This window comes from Bufo gargarizans, chromosome 2 (assembly GCF_014858855.1).
Source record: "Bufo gargarizans isolate SCDJY-AF-19 chromosome 2, ASM1485885v1, whole genome shotgun sequence".
Taxonomy (NCBI): domain Eukaryota; kingdom Metazoa; phylum Chordata; class Amphibia; order Anura; family Bufonidae; genus Bufo; species Bufo gargarizans.
The window spans coordinates 350200419-350213231 of NC_058081.1; the positions used below are offsets into that span (position 1 = coordinate 350200419).

The 12813-nt window shown below is 40.1% G+C and overlaps 1 protein-coding gene across 2 annotated transcripts in view; it reads right to left on the reverse strand.

The window, feature by feature from the left end:
• UIMC1 (ubiquitin interaction motif containing 1) overlaps nt 1-12813 on the reverse strand; it is a 143260-nt gene that overhangs the window by 14361 nt on the left and 116086 nt on the right. The window lies entirely within an intron of this gene.

A 12813-nucleotide genomic window follows, 5' to 3' on the forward strand; every position in this document is an offset into this window, starting at 1 on the left:
CTTTAAAACACACTAATTATAAACACAGTGCAACTATAAAGGGCAACGAATTGGCTTCTCTATATAACTTGAGTCTACAGACATCCTGTCCACACATAACACTCAGTGTCAGCGTTGGCAACAAACTACAGAACTACAGCCACCATTAGAATTGCCTTCAATACAACTTACATTATGTAACTATCTAATGGACAGGCAATAAAAAAAATTGTGGGAGTGCTTTAAAGGGGTTATCTGGCAAAAAAAAAAAATTCCCAGATGCCCGCAGCATGCCTCTCCTTGGGAAAGAATCATATACTCCTTACCCGTACATACCTACAACCTGCTACTCCATTCCCACATGTCCATCTTACAGTCCACAAATGTTTACTTCCTCCTCTGCATTATCACTTGCTCTACTGAAGCCAACCACTGGCTTCAGCAGTGACGTGTCTCTTGTGGACTTGTCACTGCTAAAGTAAGTCATTGGCTGCAGCAGAGCAAGTGACAATGCAGGGGAGAAAGTAAACAATTGCGGACTGTAAGATGGACCCTCAGGTGACAGAGTGCTGGAACGTAAAAGCAGGGAGCAGGTAAGTATGATTCTTTCCTAGGGATGGTAGGCTGTGGGCATCTGGGAAAAATAATTTGCTGCCAAACAACCCCTTTAACCCCTTCTACAGTTTTCACACTCCTGACCAGGCCATTTTTTTGCAAATCTGACATGTGTCACTTTATGTGGTAATAACTTTGGAACACTTTTATTTATCCAAGCCATTCTGAGATTGTTTACTCATGCCATAATGTACTTCATGATGATCATAAGTTTGAGTCAATATATTTCACCTTTATTTGTGAAAAAATCTCAAATTTACCCAAAATTTTGAAAAATTAGCAATTTTCAAAATTTCTATTTCTTTGCTTTTAAAAGAAAAAATGATATCTCATAAAATATTTTATTACTTAACAGTCCCCATATGTCTACTTTATGTTGGCATCATTTTGTAAATGTCACTTTAATTTTTTAGGATGTTAGATGGCTTAGAATTTTAGAAGAAATTCTTAAAAATTTTTAAGAAAATTTCCAAAACCCACTTTTTAAGGGCTAGTTCAGGCCTGAAGTCACTTTGTGGGGCTTACATAGTGGAAAGCCCCCATAAATGGCCCCATTGTAGAAACTACACCCCTCAAGTTACTCAAAACTGATATTACAAACTTTGTTAACCGTTTAGGTTTGGTTCCACCAGAATTAAAGGAAAACGGAGATGAAAGTTGTTCTGCGGTTTACAGAAACACATGTGGTCGTAAACTGATGTACAGGCACACGGCAGGGCGCAGAAGAAAAGGAGCGCCATATGGTTTTTGGAAGGCAGATTTTGCTGGACTGGTTTTTAGATGCCATGTCCCATTTGAAGCCCCCCTGATGTACCCTTTTGGAAACAAGGGGATAAGGTGCCAGGTTTATTGTTACTATTTTGGGGTACATATGACTTTTAATTTAATTTAATATATTATGTTTTTGTGAGGCAAGGTAACCAAAAAATTGTTGTTTTGGCAGCGTTTTTTTTTTTTTTTTTTTTACAACACTCATCTGACAGGGTAGATCATGTGCTATTTTTATAGAGCAGGTTGTTACGGACGCAATGATATCAAATATGTCTACTTTCTTTGTTTGCTTCAGTTTTACATAATAAAGCATTTTTGAAAAAATTATGTTTTTGTGTCTCCATTTTCTGAACGCCATATTATTATTTATTTTTCTGCCGATCATCTTGTGCAGGAGCTAATTTTTTGCAGGAGGAGTTGATGTTTTTATTGGTACCATTTTTGGGAACATATGATTTTTTTGATCTTTCATTATTACACTTTATGGAGCAAGGTTACAAAAAATTGGTTGTTTTGGCAGTTTTTATTAATTTATTTTTACAGCATTCACATGAGGGGTTAGGTCATGTGACATTTTTATAGAGCAGATCATTACGGACTTGGCAATACTTAATATGTATACTTTTTCTTATTTATTTAAGTTTCACACAATAATAGCATTTTTGAAACAAAAAGAAAATTATGTTTTAGTGTCCCCATAGTCAGAGAGCCATATCTTTTTTTATTATTTGACTGATTGTCTTAGGTATGGTCTCATTTTTTGTGGGATGAGGGGACGGTTTGATTGGTACTATTTTGGGGGCATACGCCTTTTTTGATCGCTTGGTGTTGCAATTTTTGCAATGTGGGGTGAGGGGTTGAGTCATGTGATATTTTTATAGAGCTGGTTGTTACGGACGCGGCGAAAACTAATCTGTATACTTTTTTAATTGATTTCACTTTAACACAATAATATAATTTTTTAAATGTCTCCATGTTCTGAGTGCTATATTTTTTTTTTGCAATTTTCTTATGTAGGGGCAAATTTTTTGCAGGATGAGGTGACTGTTTTATTGGTACCATTTTGTGGGACATACACCTTTTTGATCACTTGGTGTTGCACTTTTTGTGATGTAAGGTGACAAAACTGGCTTTTTTGGGACACAGATTAAAAAATTTTTTATGGTGTTTATCGGACAGCTTCTCCAGCTACGGTGTGCATCGCACAGGAAATTTTTAAAAATATTTTATCAGTTCAGACATTTTTTTGGATGCAGTGATATCTAAAACGTTTAGTTTCTATTGTTTATATATTTTAATATGGAAAATTGGGAAAGGGGATGATTTTAACTTTGAATATTTGTGAGTTGTTTTTTTTTTTTTTTTACTTTTTTCACTTTGACCCCTTGTCCTCCTAGGGTGAATGGGATTTTGATGGGCTCTCTGCTGAGCTGTGACTCATGCACAGCTTAGCAAGGGTTTACTGACAGGCCTGGGAAGCTTCATCAGGGCCCAGGCTGTTGTGGTAACTGATTGGAACCCCACAATTTCATTGCAGGTGCTCCGTTTGGAAGGCAGAGGGAGCCACATCCCTCTGCCTTACCTCACAGGGTTAAATGACAGGGTTTGCAGCACATGGAGCGAGCTCACCACGGCAGCCCACTCAATACAATTGCGGGTGCACAATGCATAATATACGGCATTATGCATTAAAGGGATTAAGGTAAAACATAGAAAACGTTAGTTCTATAGAGCTGTGTGTCATTTTCCAGACAAGATTATATTAAAAGCGTTACTCCTGGCATACCATCTCATCTAAATGCAGAAAGAAGAAGAATTACCTTATAAAATAGAAGGGCATTTTCATCAGGCATAGAAAAGGTTTCTCTAGAGCATTAGGACCACACCTATCCAGCAATGCAATGGTTTAATATTACAAAGACAGGTTTGATAAATTACCAGTTCACAGAGGCCAATGTAGAATTGAAAGCTGTAGGGCTATAAGTGCTGCTCACAGAATACTCCACTCGGAACACAACAGAGCTGCTTAACCTGTAGTGTGTCACGGACAATGACAAAATGTGAAGTATGGCGCGTACTGTTGCACAATGGGCTTTGTCCTGTTTGTTAAACCAGCATAAATAGCATGCATGGTGGATAAAATAATGGCTTTTTATGCTTAAGGCTTTGTTTAACAGATTGAATACAAATTCATACATTCCATGGCTTGCGCTAAATACTTAAAGGGAATATGTGATCAAATTTTTCTGTTACCCTCCTAACAGTTACAATAAAATTAGAAAAACCCTCTGGAAAATGTCACCTTTTTAATAGGGACCAATGGTACAGTGCACAACGCCATGGCACACCCACCGTGTGTGTACTGGTAATAGAATATAGAGATAATCGGGGGGCACTCAGATATCTGATAACTATATGTTTTAACAAAATATAAATGGGTATATTTATATATTTGTAAATATAAAACACAAATGCATAAAATCAATTACTACAAAAAAAAAAAAAAAAAATGAATATAAAAATGGAAATAGAATAGACAATAGTCCTCTAATCCGATAGTAAGAATAATATATATATATACAAACCAGATTCCAAAAAAGTTGGGACACTATACAAATCGTGAATAAAAACTGAATGCAATGATGTGGAGGTGCCAACTTCTAATATTTTATTCAGAATAGAACATAAATCACGGAACAAAAGTTTAAACTGAGAAAATTTACCATTTTAAGGGAAAAATATGTTGAATCAGAATTTCATGGTGTCAACAAATGCCCAAAAAGTTGGGACAAGGCCATTTTCACCACTGTGTGGCATCTCCCCTTCTTCTTACAACACTCAACAGACGTCTGGGGACCGAGGAGACCAGTTTCTCAAGTTTAGAAATAGGAATGCTCTCCCATTCTTGTCTAATACAGGCCTCTAACTGTTCAATCGTCTTGGGCCTTCTTTGTTGCACCTTCCTCTTTATGATGCGCCAAATGTTCTCTATAGGTGAAAGATCTGGACTGCAGACTGGCCATTTCAGTACCCGGATCCTTCTCCTACGCAGCCATGATGTTGTGATTGATGCAGAATGTGGTCTGGCATTATCTTGTTGAAAAATGCAGGGTCTTCCCTGAAAGAGATGACGTCTGGATGGGAGCATATGTTGTTCTAGAACCTGAATATATTTTTCTGCATTGATGGTGCCTTTCCAGACATGCAAGCTGCCCATGCCACACGCACTCATGCAACCCCATACCATCAGAGATGCAGGCTTCTGAACTGAGCGTTGATAACAACTTGGGTTGTCCTTGTCCTCTTTGGTCCGGATGACATGGCGTCCCAGATTTCCAAAAAGAACTTCGAATCGTGACTCGTCTGACCACAGAACAGTCTTCCATTTTGCCACACTCCATTTTAAATGATCACTGGCCCAGTGAAAACGCCTGAGCTTGTGGATCTTGCTTAGAAATGGTTTCTTCTTTGCACTATAGAGTTTCAGCTGGCAACGGCGGATGGCACGGTGGATTGTGTTCACTGACAATGGTTTCTGGAAGTATTCCTGAGCCCATTCTGTGATTTCCTTTACAGTAGCATTCCTGTTTGTGGTGCAGTGTCGTTTAAGGGGCCGGAGATCACGGGCATCCAGTATGGTTTTACGGCCTTGACCCTTACGCACAGAGATTGTTCCAGATTCTCAGAATCTTCGGATGATGTTATGCACAGTTGATGATGATAGATGCAAAGTCTTTGCAATTTTTCCCTGGGTAACACCTTTCTGATATTGCTCCACTATCTTTCTGCGCAACATTGTGGGAATTGGTGATCCTCTACACATCTTGGCTTCTGAGAGACACTGCCACTCTGAGAAGCACTTTTTATACCCAATCATGTTGCCAATTGACCTAATTAGTGTTAATTGGTCTTCCAGCTCTTCATTATGCTCAAATTTACTTTTTCCAGCCTCTTATTGCTACTTGTTCCAACTTTTTGGGGATTTGTTGACACCGTGAAAATTTGAATCAACGTATTTTTCCTTTAAAATGATACATTTACTCGGATTAAACGTTTGATCTGTCATCTACGTTCTATTACAAATAAAATATTGACATTTGCCATCTCCACATCATTGCATTCAGTTTTTATTCACAATTTGTTTAATGTCCCAACTTTTTGGGAATCCGGTTTGTATAGATATATATATATATATATATATATGTTCACACAGAGTTCTTATAATCAGTATTGGATCTTAATAGGTATATTGTTGTTATAATCAGTTGTATTTGCCTGATGGTCGGCACAAACTATCTGTATGTTTGCTTGATAATAGCAAATAATATTGACTTGATTATAACAAACATAGCCGCAGGGCACTACTTTACCAATCCTGCAGATGATGGCGTCTTTCTGGATTGTCTGTGTGCCAGTCACACTTGATCATAGGTAAGTAAATTCACTGATGTGGCTTCTTATATATTTAGGCTATAGTTGACTTTTATGTCAAAGCTGACACTTTGGGACTGCAACTTAGTTGCTAGTTGCAATCCGCCTTAGGGCTCTTTCACACTTGCGTTCTTTTCTTCCGGCATAGAGTTCCGTCGTCGGGTCTCTATGCCGGAAGAATCCTGATCAGTTTTATCCTAATGCATTCTGAATGGAGAGAAATCCGTTCAGGATGCATCAGGATTAGAGTTGAGCGAACACCTGGATGTTCGGGTTCGAGAAGTTCGGCCGAACATCCCGGAAATGTTCGGGTTCGGGATCCGAACCCGATCCGAACTTCGTCCCGAACCCGAACCCCATTGAAGTCAATGGGGACCCGAACTTTTCGGCACTAAAAAGGCTGTAAAACAGCCCAGGAAAGAGCTAGAGGGCTGCAAAAGGCAGCAACATGTAGGTAAATCCCCTGCAAACAAATGTGGATAGGGAAATGAATAAAAATAAAAATTAAATAAATAAAAATTAACCAAAATCAATTGGAGAGAGGTTCCATAGCAGAGAATCTGGCTTCCCGTCACCCACCACTGGAACAGTCCATTCTCAGATATTTAGGCCCCGGCACCCAGGCAGAGGAGAGAGGTCCCGTAACAGAGAATCTGTCTTCATGTCAGCAGAGAATTAGTCTGCATGTCATAGCAGAGAATGAGGCTTCACGTCAGCCACCACTGCAACAGTCCATTGGCATATATTTAGGCCCAGCACCCAGGCAGAGGAGAGAGGTCCCGTAACAGACAATCTGGCTTCATGTCAGCAGAGAATCAGTCTGCATGTCATAGCAGAGAATCAGGCTTCACGTCACCCACCACTGCAACAGTCCATTGTCATAAATTTAGGCCCAGCACTAGTGTTGAGCGGCATGTCCCATATTCGAATTCGCGAAATTTTGTGAATATTCGAAAGAATATTCGTAAAATATTCGCGATTATTCAAATTCGTTATTATTTCGCATATGCGATAATTCGAATTTTCGCATCGCATAATACATATGCTATGCAAAATTCACATGTGCGCTAATGAAATCGCCTTACGAAGATTCGCAACTCAATTCAATCACTAATGTATGAATGCAATGCCCTTTGCCTCTGTTCTGGGACAAGTGTAGATATTCGCATGTGCGCTAATAAAATCGCCTTACGAAGATTCGCACCTCAATCACTTTCTAGGGAATGTGAGACTTTTGGGAATCAATCGAGATACAGTGGGGGGTGATGACAGTAGTTGACAGAGTACAGATCAATGTAATCTGTAAGGTGGAAAGTAAAATAAAAAATACGAATTTTCGTTAATCAAATTTTACGAAGTTCTACGTATTCGCGAATATGGTGCTATACTATATGAATGCACAGGCCTTTGCCTCTCTGTTCTGGGGACAAGTGTAGATATTTGCATTTGCGTTAATAAAATCGCCTTACGAAGATTCGCAGCTCAATTCAATCACTAATGTATGAATGCAAAGCCCTTTGCCTCTGTTCTGGGACAAGTGTAGATATTCGCATGTGCGCTAATAAAATCGCCTTACGAAGATTCGCAACTCAATCACTTTCTAGGGAATGTGAGACTTTTGGGAATCAATCGAGATACAGTGGGGGGTGATGACAGTAGTTGACAGAGTACAGATCAATGTAATCTGTAAGGTGGAAAGTAAAATAAAAAATACGAATATTCGTAAATCGAATTTTACGAAGTTCTACGTATTCGCGAATATGGTGCTATACTATATGAATGCACAGGCCTTTGCCTCTCTGTTCTGGGGACAAGTGTAGATATTTGCATTTGCGTTAATAAAATCGCCTTACGAAGATTCGCAGCTCAATTCAATCACTAATGTATGAATGCAAAGCCCTTTGCCTCTGTTCTGGGACAAGTGTAGATATTCGCATGTGCGCTAATAAAATCGCCTTACGAAGATTCGCAACTCAATTCACTAATGTATGAATGCAAAGCCCTTTGCCTCTGTTCTGGGACGTGCCGATATTCGCATGTGCGCTAATAAAATCGCCTTACGAAGATTCGCAACTCAATTCACTAATGTATGAATGCAAAGCCCTTTGCCTCTGTTCTGGGACGTGCCGATATTCGCATGTGCGCTAATAAAATCGCCTTACGAAGATTCGCAACTCAATTCACTAATGTATGAATGCAAAGCCCTTTGCCTCTGTTCTGGGACGTGCCGATATTCGCATGTGCGCTAATAAAATCGCCTTACGAAGATTCGCAACTCAATTCACTAATGTATGAATGCAAAGCCCTTTGCCTCTGTTCTGGGACAAGTGTAGATATTCGCATGTGCGCTAATAAAATCGCCTTACGAAGATTCGCAACTCAATCACTTTCTAGGGAATGTGAGACTTTTGGGAATCAATCGAGATACAGTGGGGGGTGATGACAGTAGTTGACAGAGTACAGATCAATGTAATCTGTAAGGTGGAAAGTAAAATAAAAAATACGAATATTCGTAAATCGAATTTTACGAAGTTCTACGTATTCGCGAATATGGTGCTATACTATATGAATGCACAGGCCTTTGCCTCTCTGTTCTGGGACAAGTGTAGATATTCGCATGTGCGCTAATAAAATCGCCTTACGAAGATTCGCAACTCAATTCACTAATGTATGAATGCAAAGCCCTTTGCCTCTGTTCTGGGACGTGCCGATATTCGCATGTGCGCTAATAAAATCGCCTTACGAAGATTCGCAACTCAATTCACTAATGTATGAATGCAAAGCCCTGTGCCTCTGTTCTGGGACGTGCCGATATTCGCATGTGCGCTAATAAAATCGCCTTACGAAGATTCGCAACTCAATTCACTAATGTATGAATGCAAAGCCCTTTGCCTCTGTTCTGGGACGTGCCGATATTCGCATGTGCGCTAATAAAATCGCCTTACGAAGATTCGCGCCTCAATCACTTTCTAGGCAATGTGAGTAAGATCTGAGCTGTTGGACCTTTGGGAAACAATCAATTATATGTGTACTGTAATTTTGTGGGGGGGGGAAAAAACAAAAAACGAATATTCGTTTTTACGAATATATAGCACTATATTCGAAATATTCGCGAAATCGCGAAGTTGCGATATTCGCGAAAAAAATTTGCTTTTCGAATATTCGCGCTCAACACTACCCAGCACCCAGGCAGAGGAGAGAGGTCCCGTAACAGACAATCTGGCTTCATGTCAGCAGAGAATCAGTCTGCATGTCATAGCAGAGAATGAGGCTTCACGTCAGCCACCACTGCAACAGTCCATTGGCATATATTTAGGCCCAGCACCCAGGCAGAGGAGAGAGGTCCCGTAACAGACAATCTGGCTTCATGTCAGCAGAGAATCAGTCTTCATATCATAGCAGAGAATCAGGCTTCACGTCACCCACCACTGTAAGAGTCCATTTTCATAAATTTAGGCCCAGCACACAGGCAGAGGAGAGAGGTCCCGTAACAGAGGATCTGGCTTCATGTCAGCAGAGAATCAGTCTGCATGTCATAGCAGAGAATCAGGCTTCACATCACCCAACATTGGAACAGTCCATTGGCATATATTTAGGCCCCGGCACCCAGACAGAGGAGAGGTTCATTCAACTTTGGGTAGCCTCGCAATATAATGGTAAAATGAAAATAAAAATAGGATTGAATGAGGAAGTGCCCTGGAGTCCAATAATATATGGTTAAGGGGAGGTAGTTAATGTCTAATCTGGACAAGGGACGGACAGATCCTGTGGGATCCATGCCTGGTTCATTTTTATGAACGTCAGCTTGTCCACATTGGCTGTAGACAGGCGGCTGCGTTTGAGGCCTAGTATTTAGGCGCTGGGTGACCGGTATGGATTTAGTGACAGAATTAGACTTGGAAATGCACAGTAGCGTGTGTGTGAAGTTATTCTGAATGACCCTATGTGCACCTTGAATATTATATACCCTTTTAGGGATAGATTTCAAATAGCTCTGATATAGCAGAAACCACTAAATTATGAAATTGCTAAATTGGGAATTGTATTTCAACCCAGAACAAGAAATGTGCTTGAACGGACACTAAATAACTCGCCCAGCTACAGCACTAACGACAGATTTAGCTGGATATGAATTTGAGGCCTAGTATTTAGGCGCTGGGTGACAGGTATGGGTTTAGTAACAGAATTAGACTTGGAAATACACAGTAGCGGGTGTGTGTGAAGTTATTCTGAATGACCCAATGTGCACCTTGAATATTATATACCCTTTTAGGGATAGATTTCAAATAGCTCTGATATAGCAGAAACCACTAAATTATGAAATTGCTAAATTGGGAATTGTATTTCAACCCAGAACAAAAAATGTGCTTTGACGGACACTAAATAACTTTCCCAGCCACAACAGGACAGCGTTAACGAGAGATTTAGCAGGATATAAATTTGAGGCCTAGTATTTAGGCGCTGGGTGACCGGTATGGATTTAGTGACAGAATTAGACTTGGAAATGCACAGAAGCGTGTGTGTGTGAAGTTATTCTGAATGACCCAATGTGCACCTTGAATATTATATACCCTTTTAGGGATAGATTTCAAATAGCTCTGATATAGCAGAAACCACTAAATTATGAAATTGCTAAATTGGGAATTGTACTTCAACCCAGAACAAAAAATGTGCTTTGACGGACACTAAATATCTTGCCCAGCAACAACAGTACAGCGGTGGGTAACGAGAGATTTAGAGGGAATTAAATTTGAGGCCTAGTATTTAGGCGCTGGGTCACCGGTATGGATTTAGTGACAGAATTAGACTTGGAAATACACAGTAGCGGGTGTGTGTGAAGTTATTCTGAATGACCCTATGTGCACCTTCAATATTATATACCCTTTTAGGGATAGATTTCAAATAGCTCTGATATAGCAGAAACCACTAAATTATGAAATTGCTAAATTGGGAATTGTACTTCAACCCAGAACAAAAAATGTGCTTTGACGGACACTAAATATCTTGCCCAGCAACAACAGTACAGCGGTGGGTAACGAGAGATTTAGAGGGAATTAAATTTGAGGCCTAGTATTTAGGCGCTGGGTCACCGGTATGGATTTAGTGACAGAATTAGACTTGGAAATGCACAGAAGCGTGTGTGTGAAGTTATTCTGAATGACCCAATGTGCACCTTCAATATTATATACCCTTTTTGGGATAGATTTCAAATAGCTCTGATATAGCAGGAACCACTAAATTATGAAATTGCTAAATTGGGAATTGTACTTCAACCCAGAACAAAAAATGTGCTTTGACGGGCACTAAATAACTTTCCCAGCTACAACAGGACAACGGTAACGAGAGATTTAGAGGGATTTAAATTTGAGGCCTAGTATTTAGGCGCTGGGTGACAGGTATGGGTTTAGTGACAGAATTAGACTTGGAAATACACAGTAGCGGGTGTGTGTGAAGTTATTCTGAATGACCCTATGTGCACCTTCAATATTATATACCCTTTTAGGGATAGATTTCAAATAGCTCTGATATAGCAGAAACCACTAAATTATGAAATTGCTAAATTGGGAATTGTACTTCAACCCAGAACAAAAAATGTGCTTTGACGGACACTAAATATCTTGCCCAGCAACAACAGTACACCGGTGGGTAACGAGAGATTTAGAGGGAATTAAATTTGAGGCCTAGTATTTAGGCGCTGGGTGACAGGTATGGGTTTAGTGACAGAATTAGACTTGGAAATACACAGTAGCGGGTGTGTGTGAAGTTATTCTGAATGACCCTATGTGCACCTTCAATATTATATACCCTTTTTGGGATAGATTTCAAATAGCTCTGATATAGCAGAAACCACTAAATTATGAAATTGCTAAATTGGGAATTGTACTTCAACCCAGAACAAAAAATGTGCTTTGACGGACACTAAATATCTTGCCCAGCAACAACAGTACAGCGGTGGGTAACGAGAGATTTAGAGGGAATTAAATTTGAGGCCTAGTATTTAGGCGCTGGGTCACCGGTATGGATTTAGTGACAGAATTAGACTTGGAAATACACAGTAGCGGGTGTGTGTGAAGTTACTCTGAATGACCCTATGTGCACCTTCAATATTATATACCCTTTTTGGGATAGATTTCAAAGAGCTCTGATATAGCAGGAACCACTAAATTATGAAATTGCTAAATTGGGAATTGTATTTCAACCCAGAACAAGAAATGTGCTTGAACGGACACTAAATAACTCGCCCAGCTACAGCACTAGGGACAGATTTAGCTGGATATAAATTTGAGGCCTAGTATTTAGGCGCTGGGTGACCGGTATGGATTTAGTGACAGAATTAGACTGGGATATGGCCAAAAAATGAACAGACTATTGCTGGTTAAATGCACTTGGTGTGACAGCTTCACCCTGATGTAGGCTTTAGCCAAAAAACAACCACACCATTGAGGGTTAAATGCACTTGGTGACAGGCGCAGCTTGCCCCTGATTTTGTATATGGCCAAAAAATGAACAGACTATTGCTGGTTAAATGCACTTGGTGTGACAGCTTCACCCTGATGTAGGCTTTAGCCAAAAAACAACCACACCATTGAGGGTTAAATGCACTTGGTGACAGGCGCAGCTTGCCCCTGATTTTGTATATGGCCAAAAAATGAACAGACTATTGCTGGTTAAATGCACTTGGTGTGACAGCTTCACCCTGATGTAGGCTTTAGCCAAAAAACAACCACACCATTGAGGGTTAAATGCACTTGGTGACAGGCGCAGCTTGCCCCTGATTTTGTATATGGCCAAAAAATGAACAGACTATTGCTGGTTAAATGCACTTGGTGTGACAGCTTCACCCTGATGTAGGCTTTAGCCAAAAAACAACCACACCATTGAGGGTTAAATGCACTTGGTCGCAGCTTGTGCTGGCGCACCACAAGACACAAAATGGCCGCCGATCACCCCAGAAAAATGAGACTGACAAACGGTCTGTGCAGCCTAAAAACAGTGAGCAATTGAGGATCAGCAGCT